At 40.1% G+C, this 21,622-nt stretch overlaps 1 long non-coding RNA gene across 1 annotated transcript in view; it reads left to right on the top strand.

Moving 5' to 3' along the window:
- The first annotated feature begins 16,645 nt into the window (after positions 1–16,645).
- LOC127143343 (uncharacterized) overlaps positions 16,646–21,622 on the top strand; it is an 88,238-nt gene continuing 83,261 nt past the window's right edge. The window contains exon 1 of the long non-coding RNA XR_007814669.1: positions 16,646–17,080. This is a non-coding gene — a long non-coding RNA (uncharacterized LOC127143343). The remainder of the gene's footprint in view (positions 17,081–21,622) is intronic.

The following is a 21,622-nucleotide window of genomic DNA, read 5'->3' as shown; positions in this document are numbered from 1 at the left end:
CACACACAGACATAGCAATGTGCAACACCCCAGTATCATTTCAAAGAAAAGCCTAGAAGGTCTTCACATATACTTCAAGTGTATAGTCTTAGGGCAGCAACAAACAATTATTTTCATTTAGGGGTTAAAATGTTTTTTTGTTTTTTTTTCCCAATTAATTGTTCTGCCTATGAAACCTCAAACAGTAGCCTAATTTCCCAAAACCACTTTTACAAGTTGCTCATTTCGCCCAACAACCATTTCAAAATCCTGATTCAGTTATGTAAAGAGGCAACTGCTTGTCATTTTTGCTTCTTAAATGAAACAAATGATTGAAATAATTAAACAATTATCATAACTGTTGCAGTATTCATTTATAGATAGATAGATAGATGGGTAACATGTTTTTAATGATTAACCTATAGTTAGTCATCATTTTGGGCATTACATGCACTAGAAAGTCAAAAGTGACTTGCTCATGTTCAACACTGAGATAAAGTCCTCATGATACTGCCTACCTGAATTGGTCTCTATAAACAATTGTTCCTAAACCTGCTGCAGATCTTCTTGACCTAGACTTGCTCCCACTTAGAGGGTCAGAGGTTAGACCAGCTACTATCTGCCCCTCCCCCTACCCCTCACCCCCCACCTAAAATAATGATCTTGTGGCAAACCAGATCATTAGTATGGTGGTAGCAGCATGCTATAAAAATGTTTTTGTGTTTTTTCCAGAAAGAAGAGTAGATATCTTGACACCACACATAAACACAAACCTCAGCTAACATTATGCAAATGACATTTGATTCACAAAAAATATCAGGCTCACAGAAAGAATATAAAATATAATTTTACTCTAATACAAGCAATTTTAACTCTGTATTTTCTCCATACAGCTGCAGCACAAGTGTGTGTGTGTGTGTGTGTGTGTGTGTGTGTTTTCCTGCATGAAAATCACTGTTTCAATTAAAGGTGCTCAATCCAGAAGCACAACAGGACAGGCTTGCACACAGGTTGGCTGGAAGGAGGCAGCGTTACTTCTTTTCTCCCCCTGCTGGGTGCGTCAGTGGGGGACTAATTTGTAATCCAGTGCCAGGCTTGTAGGCCAACACAGGATATCTCACCTATAAAAGCAGCACACAACCTGAGACCAGACCCCTGCTCTAGGTGTGAGAGGGCTGGCAGTAATGGACTCTGTGTGCTATTTTCTCTCAAGATGAACTCTTTTTCCTGTGATTTTCAGGAAACCGTGGGGACTAGATGAAATGTGCTAATATTTTGTAGATGTAATACCAAAACTGTATTCCTGTCAGAGCGCAAGAATATGCTTATAAGTCACACTGAATTACTGATATCCAATATTTAAGACATGCAATAAATATAAAAAAGTCAAAATTAATTGTGAAGGAGCATAAAATGCAGTTGTTTTTAGCAAAGAATAGAATAAACTAAAATTTATGGCCAAAACTTTTCAAGAGTTCAGATACTCCAACACTACTTATTTGTACCTCAGAGAAGTACTTCCAAACAATGTTACAGTGATGATACGAGATTGTCAAGCATGATGGAAATGCAATATTCAGATTTAATGGTTTTATCAATCCTCATTTGTTGTCATAAAAAAATCCCCCTCTTTGGTCTTTTTGTTGCACTTTCTCTTAGGAACTCATGGCTGGGTTTTCAGTGTGTCTCCGCTGCGTGGCCTAATTAAACTGCTTAATCAGTTAACGACTCCAGCGAACACAGTTAAAGGGGAATTAAGCACAAAAAGATTGAGGAGAGGAGCGGTGGAAATGCTGAGGAGATGCTTCGCTTGTCTCCAGTGTGAAATAAAATTGGGGATGGAGCTGAGTAGAGAAGGCCATTAAAAAGTGAGAAGAGGCTGCTGAACTGTTTGCTGCTGTTCTGGTGAGGGCAAGTGAGCCAATCGAGATACTTGTTTAAATGGGAAACGGGACGTCTTCACAAAGAGGCAAATTAAAAGCACTTTGCTCTGTTAAGCAGAGGGGAGACAAGGGAAAACAGAGGGGAAAAACAACAACAGAAGTGAAATGCATCTTAGAGGAACTGTACTCCTTCAGTGCATCTTTATAGTTCTCAGGTGATTTCAGATCAGTTGCACTCAATAGACTTGTGGGGGAAAAGTTGGAAATTTATTATTGTACTATTTTGGCATAAAAATACATACAAAGCAGCTGTAATGTGTCTGAAATGTCACTGAAAATGACTTTTACATCTACCGATGCTGCATTCAACAAAAAGAACTGGGAGACATAAGAAGTAGCAAACTCCTACATCCCTCTTTTTTCTCTACTCTTCTTTATCTTTCTTTCTCATTTCCCCCCTCTACTCCACCTTTTCATTATTCCATCTACTGTCCTCTCCCCTCTTTCATTTCCCTTCCTATTTTTCATCTAATTTCTAATTTCTTTACTTCCCCTCCTACCTACAACTCTGCCCCCTTACTGATTTAATCCAAGTATGCCATCAATGGGATCTCACAGACTTTGATCATATGCACAAATTGTTGTCTTCCTGAGAAAATGGAGTTTGTTAAACTGAGACACACCTGAGTTTGTGCCACTCCGTCTGCAGGTGTAGACTGTGAGACACTGGAAAAAGCATTGGAAAAAGCTAGTGGACTTTGGCTCTAACAAGTTTGTTCATAAAGATTATTTGATGTTTAATCAGAATCTTGAAATCTAAAAACACACCTTCTCTTTTTTAGCTGGACGGTGTGGCAGGCCCGTAACTGAGTGACTGAATGAGTGATAGAGTTGGCAGGTTGATGAGGTTACACCACTGATCAGTGAACTGTTGGACTTTTCCCATTGGCTGTCGGTCTGTCAACTTAGCTTGTTTCTGTTTTCCTGCTCAGATAGTCTTAGCTGCTGAGAACTGCACACAGCTGAAACAGAAACTACCAGTATTACAGTGAGTTAACGACACAAACTGATAACACTGTCAGCAGCCCGGCAGGAGAGACACTGCGTTTTTACATGGTCTTGTTTTTCTTTATTAGCCAGAGGATTTTTCGGTCTTTTTTCTCATTTTATGCTCCAAGTGTAATTTAGCTCATTCAGGGACAACAAGGTCTAAGTCTTTGTGCCATACAGCTGCATAGTCGTAGTTATTAGTCCTTTAATATCAGTCTGAAAACTATCAGACCTACTGTACTTACAGCATTTCACAGACACATTATAGCTTTTATTTGAAGTATTTACAGCTCCATCATTTCTAATTTTCTCCCCTCTTATCTCCCATCCATCCCTCATCTTCCTCATTCTTCCCTATAATCAGCTCTTCTCACCTTTTCTCTTCTTCTGCTAACATTTCCTTTGCCTCACTATCCTCCTCCATCCATGTTTTCCTCCCTAATCCTCATCTCCTCTCGGCTATGCTCTGCACACCTCCACTTTCCTCCTCCTCCACCACTCTGCTCCACATGCCTCCTTGGCTTCCTGGATGGAACCCAAAATGATTCTGGCTCATTATGCAGGACACTGTATGGGGGGAGAAAACTGGAAAGCACAGAGGGGAGAGAAAAGAGAATGGGGGAGCATAAAAAGAGGAAGGATGCAGGAGAAGAGAGCTTAACAGCTTCTGTTGGCCTCCAAGGTAAGGGCGTGAGCTTGACACACACACATACACACACACATGCACACATTCTGCAGAGCAACATCACATTTTGTAAAATGTTAGCCATACTTTTGCACAAATTTTGATTTTTAGATTTCTGCTCATTATCACACTGCGATTACACACACACATTTTTGGATATCTGTCTGTCTCTGTGTGCAAGAATGTGTAGGTATGTGACTTTGTGTGTGTATGTGTGTCTGTCTGTCTGTGTGTGTACACCTGTGTGTGTGTGTGTGTGTGTCAAGTGTTCGCGGACGCTGAAGGGGACTGAGTGTTTTCTGACGCCTGTCTAGCTGCGCCTGTCTCACTGGGCCATGGAAGTGTCATCTGCCCAGGCCTCAGCATTCACGCACACACAAATCCACACGCATACATGCATATACACATGAATACACACACACACACACACACACACAATCTCACATTCTCTCTCACACATTGGTGAGGAACAGAGACAGCCCAGAGCTTGCTGTCATCTCATCACACTGTGCAGGTCCGGCCATGCACGTGTATGTGTGTGTTTATGGCTGTGTGTGTGTGTGTGTGTGTGTGTGTGGGAAAGAAAGAGAGTGAAGGAGTGAGAGCATAATACTGCTGCTAAACAGCAAGCCTGCTGTCACCGTGGATCTTCAGGTAGTACTAAATAATGTTTGAGAAATTTCTCTTCTTTTTGAAAACTATTGATAATATCACAGCGCAAAAAACAAAAATCTGAAACACAGGAATTAGTGACCATGCTATCTAAACCACGCTCCTCTGCTTTGATGCTGTCTATGAATTTGTCTTTATAACAATTAGTCCATATGAAAGCGCTTGGAAAATCACTGCATCACGTAATTTCCGGCAAAAAGCCTCTTTGTGCCACTACCATTTCTACTCATTACCACCAGACCCAGTGTATTCTAATGGAAAACCCAATTAGCTTGTACGCAGGAGAAATGCTAATGGGGATCACAAAATTCTTGAGTGCTTAACGGCATGCATTTATGTGGTGGTTGACTGCACAATTCATTTGGCAACCATCAAGGAGTAATTTGAGAAAAAGGTAAGAAAGACTGGAGGCGCTGAGAGAAAATGTACCTGTTTATAGACTCTGAATTCCTGTGATTGTGGAATGCCCTTACTTTGTTGGATCTATGAGGTTGTGAGATTTTGTAAAGCCTCTGCATTTAACAAAGTAGAGGTTGAAAACAATACATTGGACTATGGCAAGATATTTTGTGACAGAAGATATTTTGTAAACTAAAAAAAAAAAAAAATACCTAACAGGGGTAGAAAATTCAGTTGAGGGTAGCATTACAGGAGAAAGGAGGTGTTTGGATTCATTATAATCACAATATGAGTGGAAATTGCTATGGTGACATATTTTGTTGGCAGCTGTGTTAAATAATGAGAACCACCTCATTTGAGTGACCTCACTGATAATGACATTTACAGGCATGTTTTTGAGCTATGTGCGCCTGCTCTTTTTATGTTTTGTGGTAGCTCTGTCAGCCAGCACAATGGCACAAAATTGAAAATGAACTGATTTGATTGTCTGTATATGCAACCAACATCATTGTTGTTGTCAGTGGTCAAAGAATAAGTTCAAGGGGTCTTCCTGATAAACAGTCTAGCCTAAAAGAAAAAGCAAGTGTTATGCTATAGGAGGATAACATCAGCCAAAGGGATTTTTCACAACGTTGCAACCCCAGTTGTTCTTATTAATACCTTCTACGTGAACTAAAAATAATTTAGTAGATTTAATAACTACTAATGAACTGATTACTCACAATTTATAATCTCTTTGTAAAGGGTACCTTTGAAGAAAGTAGTACCAACAATAGTGGACTAACACATTTCATTGCATTTTCTTAAATTCTCCAAACCATATGTACCAAACCCAGTCTGACACTTTAACATCACCCTATCCCTCCCCTCATTATCCCTCTCAGCTGGGTGGCCAGCAAAGCATCAGAAGTGACCTGCCTCCTGTCTGTGCTGCGCTGGTTGCCACGGTAGCAGCTGACAGACATTTCTATTCACAACAATAAAGGGTGATGGGAGGATGGGGAAAGAGGTTGACATCGGAATGAGAGGACAATGGCCTCTGTTTCCTTGTTAAGTAAACTTAAGCCTTGGTAAAGGTTAAGGCAAGTTGAGGTAGAGAATAAGGGAGAGAAAAAGAGTTGTTTGTTGCCTGCCAGTAAATTTGATTTTTAATTATCAGACATGACGAGGCATGTGACCGCCCTCCTCTCTTCTCTTCCTCTTCCTTTGCCTTGTCTGTCACTCAGTTTGTTGTGTCTCAACATCAGTCATTCGTGTGAATTCACCCTGTTAGCTGTCGATCTCACTTCCTTCCTCTCTTTACCTCTTTTTTTGTTCACTTTTCTTTTCTTACCTGACCCTCAGTTGCTCTTTCCCTATTTTCCATCCACTTCAGTGTTTTCCTTCCCCTCCATTGCATCCCACTATATTGTCTAACCCACTGTACATATCTCCAGAAGCTTTCTGTCAGCTATACTGGGAGTGAACAGAGCATTACCCCACAAGACTGACACCAGCTACCTTGCATTATGCTATTAACAGCGAAGCAGCCAGGAATGCATACATGTCATGTACCAGGCTGCTGTGCTGTCAGCTCACAGCCCTAGCAGTAGACAGACAAAAGTAAGGGAACAAGATGCCACTAATTCTCCCTCACTCTCATACTCATCTGAAGAGAAATGGACAGACAACGCTGCTTTTGGTGAACAAGGCAGATGTGACTTGTTTGAAAAGTCAGGCTGACAGTATGCAGAGTGTAGGGTCAGTGAGGTGAACTGCTTTAAGTAATAACCTGCAACATGTATATGTACATTAACAACTTGCATGAAATAAATAGAAACTAATTAGGTAGTTAGCATGAGCAGTGGTTGCCAGAAAGGGGAGGTAAAGAAAGAAACACCATCAACAGAAGCTCAAGCCTCAACTGTAGATCCAGGAAGACACCACAAAAACACGTCACCAAAGACAAAACTAATCAATAATGATTGTTAAAAGTCAATGATTCAGTGCATCTGTCAGGAAGGCCCTGATTCAACTTAGAAAATGTCAGTCGACGACTCGTTACAGTTTTTTTTAGCTGCCTCACAGAGAGGTGTAGGTGCAACAGTGTGGCAGACTGCAAACTTTACAGACGAGTCTTGTCTTAACATGATCGCACCACAAAACTAACTGTGATGGAAGCAGACGTGATGACGGAGGACAGACCAGGCACATAGTGCGAGGCAGGGCAGTGCGACTCGTTTCTGTTGGCTGCTCAGAGGCTCTCAGCTCCGGTGTCAGGTAAGTTCTGCCTGTCTGCCATGAAATTCATGCCCGTCGCAGGAATGCGTGCAGCTAAAGTGGAAACTACCAGTGTTATGGCAAGTTAAAACTGGCTGACAACACTGTCAGCAGCCCAGCAGGAGAGACACTAGGTAGGATTTCATAACTGAGCTATGACCAAGAAACCAATTTTATGTCTGCAGCGTTTCTACTATATACAATTTGTGACCGTGGAATTCAGGCATAAAATGTTTAGAATTTCTGCTGTTCATATTCAGGCAACAGTTGATGGCCATCGGGTTAATTCATTAAGCAAAGAAGCACATGGCACACAACAAGCAAACACCTCTGACCCTCAGTGTCCACAGCCTCATGAAATTCCTGTTGTTTTGCAGCAAAAAAAAATATGCACATATTTGACTAAAATGTACAAAGCTGTATTAGGACAGAACTGACAGTAAAATCAGCCAATTTTCCATTCATAGAGAAACAGCAAAAGAGACTTAATAAAGTGTCAACATCAGTGATCCAGCCATCCAGAGCTGCTGCTATGCCATGGATGAAACTTAATTATGATTGACAGCTACCAAGCGCCACACTGAGATTATCATAATGTTATAAAGGACCTGATATCCTGCCAAATGTTGTACAGCAATATACCACCCATAAACATATGCCTGAGCTGTTTTACCTTGAACTAGGTGATTTATCATCACCAAAAGCATCCAACTGAAAGACCTGGACATTTCCTTGATTGTCTTGGTTCTCAGACTCAGTTCATTCTTTCAGTGTCTGATATTTTAAAACTCACTGGATTAGAAAAATAAGTTGGTTTACACTGGGGTAAAACCAGCCTACAGGTCAGATGATTCATTCCCTCCTCCATGCTGTCCGTTGATTCTGTTTTTTGTGGACAATTTTGGAACTTTTTGGGCACTTCAATATCAGCAAAGCTCGGTGACATAATGTGTGTGATCTCCCCTCAAACTACAGCAGAGTGAACTGATTGGGTGGGTGAGGGGCACTACAGTCAGTTGAATAAAATGATAAAATGCATCCCCAATGGAGCTGCAGCAGCAGAGAAATGCTTCTGAGTGACCTGAAATATGGTGCTGTGTGGGGTGGCAAATGAGGTGGCCAGACTGATATGACATCCAATGACTCTGTCATTGTTATTTGAGCAATGCCACCCCTTCCAGTATGTAATTAACACAAAGTATTTTTCACCTCTTTTGGAATATCCCTCTATATAACTGTTATCAAGATGCCTAAGTGTACCTGGTATTATAGCCCATGGTGCTCAGTTTTTAATCATTCCCACATGAATGCTCCCAGTCACCACATACCACATGCATTATAAAGGGTGTTTTCATTTTATGTAAGCAAACAGTTGAGCTGAAGTAGAGTATCAGCAGTAATAGCATGCAAAGGCAGCCACTGTTTCCTGCTCTCCTCCCTTTATCATTCTATAAACACCATGTGTATAGGTCAGTGGCGTGTGGTGACTTTTACAGATGGGCAAGCAGAGCTGTACCGCCAACTACACCACTGCTGTATTTCCCTGCCTCTCCATGCTGTCTCAAACTTACTACAGATCTTACACAGAGAACCGTACACTTTGATTAACAGAAAGGGAAAGATGTTACTCATGTTGACCGAGGTGGTTAGCAAGCCCAGAGCCAGCCATGGTGTCTCCGGGGCCTTAAGCCAAATTCTGCAAAGAGGCCTTCCTACCTGACCAGTGAGCCATGTAAACCATTTGCCATTGCCACACAGTAACACCTGAGACCCCAATGCCCCCCACTACAGTTCTCTATAATTTGCTCCATCTGTCAGTCTAAGAATTAGTAGACCTATGCATAACAGAATGACATATAAACAATCAATATTTACTGACTGACTACATGATAATTAATGAGGAGCATATTTAGTCATCTCTCTTGTCTTTATTTCCTTTTCTTTTGTTTTCACAGTCACTGTAGTCATAATGGCACTACTACTCATTTTTGAGCTCAATCAAATATTTTCCTGACTATTTAGATATAATGTAGATACTTGTTATGTTATTATTGTTAGTAGTAGTTTTGCTGTTGATCATTCTTTTTTCTTGTAGTTTGCTTGTTGCTCCCTTTTGCCTTGGATTTTAAGTGCACTATAGTTTCACATTATGATGTAATGTTTACTTGTGTGGACCTCAGGAAGAGTGGTTGCTATATTTGTAGTGGGTAAGGGATCCAGTTTTAACTTGCCAAATTCTAACTACCATGTACAGGAGTCTGAACTTGGTGTACTCTCTATGTAATAACTGAATAAGTGGATCAGTGGGAGAGAAAGTGATGCCAAACTGACTCAGCTTGTTATCTACCACCTTAAATCAGGCCTGTAATGTGGCCTTCCATCAATAAATGTGATGGCACATGTGAGAAAAGGAAAATTTTGCACAATTGACTGGAGAACCTTTTCAGTTCACTGGAATTATAGTCTGACTAATCAGCCATGATTAGGATTTAGCAAGACCTTGTGGAATGTGGGACTCTGATGTTGGTCTCTTATTTATTTATATATCTCCATCTTTCTCAAACATATTAATCTGCCAGCCTCATCAGGCTGACAGGGTCAGTACCACTTGCCATTACGGGACCTGGGGAAGAGACAAGACAAGCCTGCTGGAGAGCTCAAAGCTCATTGGAAGTCTCAGTGTTTAAGTTCAGCCTCAAAATACTGTACATGTCTCTCTCTGTCAATACTGACGATCTACACACAAGTAGCAAAGTGAGTAAATTAACATTTTGCTTTCAGCTGATATAGGTTCATAAAGACTGATGGATTTCCTTAGAAGACTGCCCTCACCTAAAAAGTAACTGCTCTTGCTGCTCTTGCTATCATGAGAGTAATCACTGTTCTTTCTAAGTTGCAAAGGCATAAGTTTGAGTCTGAGAGTAACTGGGTCAACAAAGCATGTGATGTCCACAAGGGAAACCACAGTTTATACCCCAGCTTGTACAAATCATTAACACTGGTTTCTTTTAACCTTGTAGAATATTGAATTCCTACCATTTAGACCTTTGGACACGACCAATCAAGCTGGTTCCCCTGCTTCAGTTCTTTGTGCTAAGATAACTTGTCTGCTGGCTGTAGCTCCATATTTAGCATTGCTCTGAAACATTCTTGCATTGAGCAGTCTTAAAATGAAATTGTTATAGATAGTTGTAAATTGTTTGATGATCACCCTCCCTTAGTGCAATTAAGGAAAAAAAAAGAAGGAAAAAGAAGAAATAGATATTGTAGCTATTGCACTCATTGAAAAACTCCCTTGCCTAAATGTACCTGGCTCCAAATATGGATGGTGTGGATGGAAACTAAGTTTAAAGTTGAAGATTGGCAGTTACAGACAGAAATTGAAAGATGCAGGCTGCCAAGAGTTGGTGGTAAATTCTGATGGTCTACAACAAATTTACTTCCAGATCTCCTTCAGTGGTAAGATCTAAAACATCATGAGGAGGAACAAGACAAGATGACCCAAGAGATGAGAAAAACAACCTAACCCAAACCTGGCCTTTGCTGATGATCTAATGGCTGCCACATTAGCATTGTGTACGTAACTAGACATAAAACTGAAGATAATAAGTCAACTAAGTCTAAAAATAAGTGTTAGACTGACTTCCTTATCCTCTGGGACCAACTTTATGGGTATTTTTACAGCCCAGCATCCCACTGGCCCACAGGGATTTGTCACAGTCCCTACGGCTAGTCCGGCTATGGAGGGAGCTCCAGGACTTGAGAGGGTTCAAAACCAACAGTCAGTTGGCATTATTACTACTAGATCAGTAAGTAACAACATCTGTCTAGCTATTGATGCAACTGAGTGTTGATGCCTTTATCATAGCTTTGAGATTAGGGTTTCTAGTTCAAAGTGGAAGTTTACAGTTGTTTTTTGCTTTGGTTAGTAGCTATGCTGCCATGTTGTAGCCATGTTGCTATGGCTACTGCTAGCAGCCAGAAACAAACAGATGATTCATTATCTATTTGATAATTCAAACAAATAACACCTCTCTAAAATGAACAGTGATAACCTTACTGTGTTCTTCTTTGTGACAGCAGCACCAAATTTAATACCAATTTTAAACTCTAGGTGGGGATATTGTGTGTTGCACTTTAACATATTATTCTGAGTCTTACTTTCTTCTTAGAACCATACATTACAGACTTCTTGCTTACACCTTCATGTTGCACATCATCATCACCAAACTGCTTGTGTTTTAAGTTGTCTTCTGTCTGTGAGTCTGTATTCTGCCAGTTTTACTCTCTTTCTCTCCCTTTTTTTCCTCACTCCTCCACAACTCTTGGTGCAGGGCTGTAATAGTGGTGGCTGGCCCTGGGTGGCGATGCAATGTTCTCTCCCAGGACTTGAACAGACCTGGAAATATGGCTGCCAGGAGAGGAGGTGGCAGATGGCTGACAAGGCATTTTTACCCATAACGCCCCAGTAAAACTTTAACTCCCAAGATTTAGTGCTAGCGCTCTGCACTTAGCAAGCTGCAGCCGCTGGCATATTTTTTCAAAAGTCCCAAACTGATGGTTTTGCCAGCTGCGCATAAACATGCTTTATTGATTGTGCTGTTAAAAGATTCAAAGGGCCAGTATCATTTAGCAAAAGACAGTTTTAGAGGACAAATAAAAGCTAAAAATTGCTCAAACATTGTGGTAGGCATCATTGATTTTTAGAGGAAAACACAGAATACTGAATTAAATTATTCATCGTGTCATAATATTGACTGATGACGATGGTAGACAATAATTTAGAAATTTAAAGGTTCCTAGGCAACAATGGCAATTAAGGCATTTAATTCACCCAGTTACAATCTCTAAGGGCCTGGCTACAGTCATATCTCTTAATTTGTCCTGGACAAGAGCACCATGAAAGTCATGCTCACTTACAAAATTGTTCAAAGAGAAAGCTATATGGTCATAAACCATGCAGAGTTTTGGCTATATTATTTATATTGAACAGCATTGTATGTTAAACTGACCAGTGAGGGAAAAAAAACATTTTGTTATAGTATTTTATCTATCCTATCACTTTAATCAATACTAAATTATCCTCAGAACATAAAGCTACCCCCCTTAGGCTAATGTATCTGAAAGCATCACAAAATAGGCAACATTACTGATGCAGGGTTATGCATTGTGTGCTGACTACAGGGTGTTTGAAGGGCTAATTGGACCCTGGGTGCATGTAAGTATGGCAGAATGACTGGAGAAGCTTCAAAGTGCCATAGAGGCTCAAGAGAGACAGACACAAAAAGTGAAAAAGGGAGAGACAGATAGAGAGGGAAAGAGGAAACAGAAACATAGGAGGAACGACAGAGGGGCCATGCAGGATTGGGCATACCAAGCCGTATGGTGATACTGAACGAGGTGACGTTATTGGACTCAGGTGAGACATGCACACATCTGTGCCTGCTAGCCAGGATGTGGTGTGTGTGTGAGAGTGAAAGAGAGTGTGTGAGTGAGTGAGTGCCTGTGCACAATGATGTGCATATATCTGCACATGTTGGCTATACAGATATATTTTTTACAGCACACATCTGCCAGTGTCTCTACCTGGGACCTGTAAAAGGGCTGAACCAGTCATAACCCAGAGCAGCAGACTGAGAGAAAGAAATTCACTTCATCCCTGTCATATACTCCTCCTTTTCAGTCTCCTATTTTAATTTATTTTATTTTTTCATTTGAAAAGGAAATAAAATCTAAATCTTCTACTGGAAAAGAAGTTGTGTTACACTCAGTGCAAGAGACAGTAATGCAAATACATTAAAGGTAAGAATCAACAGAAAAAGCAAGAGACATTATAGATTGTTTTACTGGTTGTGGCAAAAATAATAGCAACAGCACAAGTTGTAAACAGCGGCAATGAGTAGCAAGACAGTTTAGCTTAAATCAAAATTATAGCAAAAGACAGTCATAGCTGGATCATGTCAGTTACAGTACAGGAGAGTAGTAGGAATCACTGTTGTAAAAGTGAAGGATGTACCAGTAGTATATTTATATTAAGAACAGTGGCAGCAGAGTAGTGGTCTAGTAGTTTACACCAAGTAAAGTAGTTGACATTAGAGAGAGCAATCATAGTAACAATGGTAGTGGTATTAGTAGGTAGTAATAGCAGTGACAGAAGCAGATGTAGCATTAGCAATACCTTATGCATTTGCAGTAGTGGCCCAACAGAAAATGTTAATCTGGAAAAACAAAACACTGAATAAGGAGCATCAGTACTGCCTAGGTTTAGTGGCAGTAGTGGCCTTAGATGGGTCTTGCTTTAATACCTGATCTTAAGGTTCTGTCTTGATGGTAGTCCCTGTGTTAAAAATACAGTTTTAATGCTTGTATCATGCTATACAATTTGTTATCTTTGGAGATGATCATGATACATGTGTGGTTGCTAGTTTGACACAATTGTCATTTACCTGCCCAGCACCCACATTGTTTAAATAGCAAATGTACTTGTGCCCATCTGAGTGCCAACATAAAGAGGCTGTGATACATCATTAAGGACTACCTGCACTTTCCCTGCCACTTGGGACTCACAAAGCAGTGTCATACTGTGTTGTTGTCAACCTGCAATCTTCCTAGCCATGTTACTGTAATGACAACTGCAATATTTTATAGGCACTGTGATTTAATTTACCATAAGCATACTGTGGAATGGACAACAGCAGCCGACTAGCTAATTGCTGCCAGCCAGATACTGCGCATTTCACAGTGTTCTTTTTACAGTGTAGAATGTGAACATATGAGGTGCATGTTCAAGTGCAGCCTGAATAACACAACCTTCTTGGAAAGAGACCTGGAAAGAAATAACTGTAATAGTTATTGTAACATCAGTAATTGTAGTAGTAGTATCTATGGCAGAAGGGGGTAGGTGAACCAGTGGAACCAGTAGAAGAAAAAGTAAAGAAATGGCCCACACTAGCAACAGTTGTACTTCCTGATGTCGCCATCTCAGTACACCTCCATCTATTCATCCACCAACAGAGAGAAATGGGCCAGCCTGCTAGCTCCAAACATACTGGATGCAATACTTTATCTCTACACATTAACATGATAGAAAAATGAGAATACTAGAATCTTATCTCAGCCTCACATTATAAAGAGCATTCATCATGAAACACATTATATGTTTATCATGTCAACAGAGGGAAAAAGATGGTGCAGGAAATATCGCATTTACTGGTACCATGGTCAGAGCAAAGCCTATACTGTATTGTTCACATCTTAAATATATATAAATAAAAATAAAAAAAATCTTGCCATCTTGGATCTGAAATTAAATTGCATTGCCACACCTGTAACTTAATAGGATAAGAATATAAAGAAATATATAAAAAAAGACCTCTTTAAGATCAGTGAGATTTACAATATATATTAACTGAGTGTGAAGCTGTGATGTGCAGACAGATAAATGTGCTGAAATTACTCAATTCTTTCTCTTTTAATAATTCTGTCACCCCTACCCGCTATTTGACCATTACACTATTGAAGTCATTTTTTTGTAGAACTAGGTAATATCATCAGTCATTATAATCATTTAATACATCTCTTTCCCCTCTATTTCCTCACTTTTGGTACCTAAGCTGGTGCCAAACCCTGTATCTAGTAGTTCCTCATGGAAATACATTTCACTGGCGGGCAGTGAAATTGGGCTGGTTGCCATGTAGAACTATATAGGACAGATATGGGCGGTATAGGACTGTGTACAAAGCTGTTGGGGAGTTTTACAAATTGGCTGTGTGTGTGTCATTAATTCATTTTGTCTAGATGTTTCTGCCTCTGAATCATTGGTTTGTATACTGTGGAGAGTTTACAATGGGTTGTCTTTCTCTGCCATTTCAAGAGAACAAAGTAAAACATCTATGTATTACAAAAATAAAACGGTGAAATCTGATTTTTTTTTTCTTTCTTTCCTGTATCTTCAATGCAGAAATGGAGGAAATTCAAAAGAAATGCATGTAGTGAGCCAATTTCTCTCCAAAATATGACATTAAACCCTTGCTGATTACTTATTTAAACTTAACTCCTAATGAACACTTTTTAAAACCACATTTAAAAGTTTCTTCATTGTAAGTCTCTAATTTCTGTATTACAGTTGTACAATCATAGACTTTTTCATTAAATCTTTCAATGTTTGGGTTTGTTGCAGGAGGATTCACCTCATCTCTGTTTTCTGTCTGCTGGAGAAATATCAGATAATGGAGAAAACACAGCTCACAGCTTTCATTTTTCAGCTGTCTTGAATTTCTGAAACAGAATTTCTTTTCAGTTGTTAAAATCGTTTTGATTTTTAAATATCAAAATTCTTGAAACATTGTTCAGTTCAACTGTGTTTTTACTCAACAAACCCATATGACAATTAACTGACAAGACCACAACAATTAAGATACTAATTTGCATAATTCAAAGGTGAAGGGACTGGGCTGAAGGGAAGGGGATGAGGGTTGAGGGATGATATGGATGGCATCAAATCAATGATGATGCCAAGAAATTCCAAAGAAGTGCTGGAGCCTTCAGTTTTCTCTGAGGAGAAAGTTCATGAAATGTGGCAGTGCTAAGACCATATGAAGGGGGTGAAGATGGTGGTCTAACAGTGACAAAGTTATCTAGAGGATGGATTACATATGGAAGTTTGTAGATGATTTAGATGACACCAAAAAGGTACCAGTAATCAGGACAAATGGGAATGACTTTGAAGGTGCTGGTAATGTCTGCGTTGGACAGCCTGGATCCTTGGCCTGCAGGGTGGATGGGGGAGATTGCATGGTCAATGGTTGTGTACTGCATGGAGAATTCTGGGCTAGGAATTAGGGTATTGATGTTTGGGACGGTAGAGCTATGGGAGGTGGAGAGATCTCTATTTCCCTGAATATTTTCTTGTAGCTACCCCAATTGGACTGATCTGATCTGGTCTGAATGTGGAGAAAAGTAGGCTGGAGAAAGGCCTGATCATGAATACTTTGGGTCACTGTGTCGGGTTCAGAGATCACGGACTTCAAATTGTGGCATGTGTAGAAGGAATCAAACATAACCTGCAAACCTGGGTGGAAGTCATGTGTAAAACATTGTATGAAGATATTAACAAACTGGTGTTCTGGGTTATTTTTAAAGGCAATAGCTAGTGTGTGGATTTTGATTGGTGTATTTAGATACTTACACAAGCTGAGCTTAGTTGGATTATGGGGCCAAGTTAGTCTGGCATGGGCTCTGCTGCAGAAGGAGCAGGCGTGGAGCAATTGAGATGTTGCATCCTAAGTTGTTGATAGACCATCCTCCCACCCTGATAGAGGACTGGTTTACCTCTCTTATCTACACTTTTGGAAAGAGGGCCACGTGCTGCAGATGATGGTGGGGTTGTTTTTATGTGGAGCTGAGGCATGGGGCAGAGAAACGGTAATGAGCAGGGGGAAATGAAGAGTTTTGGCCATGGACAACCATAGAGGGTGCAGTCTATGAGGCTGTGATGACCAGTATCGAGGAGAAAGGAGTTAAGGTGGCCAAAGGAGCACGGAAGAGAAGGATAGAAGCAATAGGAGAGGAAAGGATGCTGGGATGGAGGAATGTGTGCACAGGTGGTTTGTGAGGCTTTAGGTTAAATAGGAACAGTGGGAGTTTGGACGGGGTTTGACATGACCTGGATCTATGCCAGAGCTGATAAGGGAGAGTGGGCATCCTCGGCTGAGTGTCGCGCCGTGACGTCATCGGCGTTGCAGCGGACGCGACACTGGGAACCCGGAAGTGGCCTGGAAGGCCGGAGAGGAGTAGTGTTTTGCTGCGAGTCCACGAATAATTAGAAAAGTTTTATTGTCTTTGTGATGACATTTAATGTTGCGCTGGCTGAGTGCCTGTCTCAAACGAGCGGCTGTCCACTCGGATTTGTTTGGAGTTGTGGGACTGTCACTACACAGGACAGTAGCGGAGGCTTCGCCTGCCGTTCGAGCGCCTGGATTTCGAACGGGTCCGGGAGAGGCGAACAGGACGGGCGACATCCCCCGAATCTTAGCCAGAGGCTACTGGAAGGTGAGGGCGCCGGGAACGTGGATTGCTGACAGCCGAGGTTGCCGATGGACATTAGGAGATGGAGAGGACTCCGAAACTGCAGGAGTTTCCTGATTATCTTGAGGTAAGCGTTTTCTCGAAAATCTGACGCAGATCGTGTGAAAACGGAGTCAGGGGGAGAGGAGCGGATGAGGTGTGCTTAAATAGCCTACTTCTGTTGTGGAAATGGGATGAGTTTAAAGCCTGTTTTTTTTTTTTTTTTTTTTTTTTTTAACCTAACCTAGTTATAGAACTTCATTAACTGACATTGCATGTGTTTTATTCCCCTTTTCACTGTATGTTGTGGAATAAGAAACTGGAACAGATGGCTACTGATGACAGCAGGAATGATAACAGTGTACAGCACAAAAAAAGGCAGTATGCTTACACCTCCTTAAAGATGCTGGAGAAATGTACACAGTTAATCTTCCTCCCCTTTGATTTGATTGTGCTTGCTAAATACAAGGGGACTTAATCAAGCTTAAAAATAACAAACAAACAAATAAAAGAGAGGTCCTGGGAGAACTCATTAGAAGCCTTGTCAAATTCCAAGAGACTACATAATTACTTTACCAAAATAAAAATGCAAAGCTATTTCATTTGTATTTGCTTTTCTTTCTGAATTACTGCTGAACTAAGGTTATTTAAACTTTATTCCTTTGAAAAGTTTGATTGAGCAGGGTGAACCTAGTGTGTGAGATGCTTCATTGGCCCTATGCAACATTTTGCCTCACTACCTGGAACTCTTGAGCACAAACTCCAGCTTATTCTGACAATGTCCATCAAATGAAGCAGAAAAAGGACAAGATGAAAAACACATGCACTTCCTTCCCTTCATTAAAAGACAGAAAATCAGGACCCGTTGACAAGGAAATGAAACAAGTTGGGCAAATTTCTATAAATAAATCTTTTTTTTTTTTTTTTTTGTCATTTTAATTACCGGATCAACAGCGGCTCAGATGAATGGCCCGGCCATCAATCTTTAATTAATGTCACGCTTTGCGGATTGCAGTGATGCTGGGCCTGATTGAAAAATAAGCCCAATGATATTTCTATTAGAGTTTGTTTTATTAATAACGCGTCAGGGCTTTAAAAACATGTCTCAGAGATAGCCAACCACAGGGAGACGATAGACAGATTTTACAGTTAGCCTTTACAGCCTTGCACTTACACAGATCTGCTTAATTATTTTTCCTTGCATATTTTTGCTTTCCATACACCCCTGTTGAATTTTCACTGTTCAATATTAACTTGCTTGCCTGAAAATGCTAAACTATTAGATTCTATTGCTTGTACTGTACACTTATATTTTAAACCCAACCTGTTTCTTTATCACCAGTTTCTCATACCTTAAGATACTTTTTCAACACCTGCTCTCAGTGCCAACCCAAATAAGAAAAGATCCTCTCTTGATTTTACCAGAATAGTGCTGGGAGGATACAATGTACTGGAACTTTACAGTTTTCCATCATCAGACAGGTTGCAGACACAAATCCTCAACGGGCAGCAGTATAACAACACCTGTAGTCTTAAAGCCAGCTGCTAGAGGAGAGCAGGGGGACTTTGAAAAGAAGGAAAGAAAAGGGACGAAGATAGAGAGGGATGCTTGTGTCCTTAATGCTGACAGAGGAAGTCTCTTGCTCAGGTTTTGGGTTTGGCCTCAATCTGAGTCACTGTGAAAATAATAACCATATTAGCTACATATCAAGGAAATTCAAGGGAGCTAGATCTTTGGTTAATGTCTCTTACAGTGACGTAACCAATTCATCTGTACACAGGTGTGTTAAAACCAATTGTGTATGGATATCAGCAAAGTTAACAGAGACCTGTGTCTTCTTTGTGCCTCTGCGTCCTGTGTTTGTGTTGTTTGGCAGTCTTTCTTTTATCCCTCCCAGGATGAACGCCTTAAGTAATCAATTACAAAACCTCGGCCCCAGCTATTTCACCCCCACCATCTGGGTGCCACACCCCTCTGTCCTGGGGCTTCCGTGTGGATAATGACAACCATCCTCTCTGCCATTAATTTATAAGTGTGTTTAGTCATTTTTCATGTCTTATCATGCATATTTGATTTCTCTGCATCGCTCCCTTTTTTTTTTTTTTTTTTTAACACATTTGAAGCAGCTTACCACTGTATCTGCATGCAACAGCTCATAAATCTTTCACTCTCATGCCCCATCTCCTTGTTCACCGGAGGATGTGCCAATACACAGGTTGCTGTTGTCACCCTGTCTGGTACACATGTTCCCCAGAAAGAGACCAGAACCCATAGCTGACCCATACCCAGTTGCAAAGGTTGATTATTAGCTGTGTATGTATTGTTTTAAATTAGTTACTTGGTAATTTTCTTTTCATTTATATTTATTTATTTACAAATACTTGATCCACCGCACATGGCATTACAGGACACTTCTCTTTACCAGTCATAAAAAAAATCAAACTATAAAACCCTCAGACATGTTATATGTACCTCCATATACTTTCAACTAACATATGTTTGTGTACAAAACTTAAGTTTAATCCTGGAGTTATCTTGGGCTTTTTTCTGTATCTCCCAGGCTTACCCCAAGTTAACTGCATAACTTCAATGTTTTGTATGTGAAAAGCCAACTCAGTGAAAATCCATTCTTCTTTTTCCAGACTGACATATTTTCCAGTTTCGGCACTGGTTGCTAAAATACCAGAGTCTGTATCTATCAACTTCTAACAGTAAAATTTTGGACCTGATTTTTTTTTTTTTTTTTTTTTTTTTTTTTACAGCTATTCGGAAACTTAAGAATAAAACACTATTTATCAAACTCCTTTCCACTTAAAATGCTCTTAAATGTAAGAGAGCTTCAGAGGTGCTGTCGCTGTCACTGACACTGTCAGCTGGACACATAAAGGTCTAACTTCCTCTATAAATTTTATATAATAGAATTCTCAGCACCATATACATAATTTATCCTCCTAAATGTAAGCAACTTTGGTTTGGTTAATATGTCAGTAATATGTCACTGTTATGGATATTGTCTTTTCTTTATAAAATATACCAAATTTTGTAAAAGCAAGTGCGCATGTCTAAATGTAGTATTAGAGAGAAACTGTTATTTAAAAAAATAATAATAATAGAATTATCATCATATTTTTATCTCTAAAATTATAGAATTGAGGCTTAAGAAAAAGAAAGAGAAAAAGAGGGGGAAATAGCCAAAATACAGTATAACACTCTTCACCTATTTTAACACTCAGCATCAGGTCTGCTCATGAACTTTCTGAGGAGGTGCTGTCATTTGCATTTATATTCAGACAAACGAGCGTTTGTGTCCATGATGTGCATTGTGATGGAATTTTTTTGTGTGTGTGTGTGTGCTCTTGAGAGACAGTACATTAAGAGCACATACTGCACCAGCAATACAGCAGCACTTTGCATACCCTATTTTCCTCTTCATCTGGCTGTTATTTTGGTTCCTAATGAAATCACACACAAATCGCCCAAAGTGCTGACAACACAAGCTTCAAGGCCAGAAAGCCAATCCTCTCAGGGCTCCATTTAGATAGCGGCTAAAGGGGGTGCTCTCAAACTAGATTTGTTTCTGTTGTCTTTTTCCAGTTCCATCGCCGCCTGCTACGGCTGCTGTCTGGAAATATCTAAAAAGAAGGAGAGAGAGAGAAAAAAAATCATCTCAATGAAAAAAAAGAATCACTAGTGTGTGCATCTGAATCTAAACCCCTGGACAAAGACTAGAGAGAAAACGAGAGAAAGAGAAAGAACGAAAGACAGACAGAGAAAAGTGGAGAAATCCTTCTCGTCACCAGCACTGCTTAACTTCTTTGCATCTCATACTATAGTCATAGCTACATTTCCCTCCCAAAATGACACTTTAATTAAACAAATTACTGTGCCTCGGGAGAAGGACCTTCAAGAGTGCGATAAGGCCGCAGGGAGATAAAAGCCTTATAGGGAGTGTTTATCAGAGACGCGGGGGTTTAAACCTTTAATAGGTAATGCCCAGATAAGTAAGCCTTTGTGGTGTTACTGGCGCAGAGATATTTTACACAGAGGAGCTTACCAATGAGATGGGGAAAAAGAAGCTGGATCAAACCAATGACTTAAACAGTCTCTGATTAAGAATGGCAGAGAAAAGGGGGACACCAAAAAGTGTCCCTTCGCTAAACTCTCCTCTTTTATTTATATGCATATCAGTATGCAGAGACGCTACAGAGATTGAGCTCTTACAGTCTTTTCTCAGGGTTTAACCTTGGCTAGGATGTACAGCCTTTTTTTTTTTTAACAAACCAGCATTTGTGATAAGAGTCTTACCAATTTTCATGGATTAACATGAATGGAAACATTTAATTTTGTGCATCCTGGTAGTAGATTTTACCTGTCATACATACAGACAGAGCTAAAAGCCAGTGTTAAAAGAAGAAACTTTTAGTCTCTGTGTTTCTGGTAACAAGTACCCATCTCATAGTGGAAGACTAGGAAAAGCTGTATGTCTGAGTCTGTGACCAAAACTAAAAGTACATCATAGAGGGGTTACATTGACATTTGTCTTTGGCCAAAACAAATGAAGTGTGTATGGTGTGTTGCTTGCTAAAATAAGTTAGCTGAAGACACTTGATTGTTAGGTGGATTACCAAA

This window comes from Lates calcarifer, linkage group LG2, assembly GCF_001640805.2.
Source record: "Lates calcarifer isolate ASB-BC8 linkage group LG2, TLL_Latcal_v3, whole genome shotgun sequence".
Lineage (NCBI taxonomy): Eukaryota > Metazoa > Chordata > Actinopteri > Centropomidae > Lates > Lates calcarifer.
The sequence above is the reverse complement of the archived record's forward strand: the minus strand, read 5'-3'. Positions and strand labels throughout refer to the sequence as shown.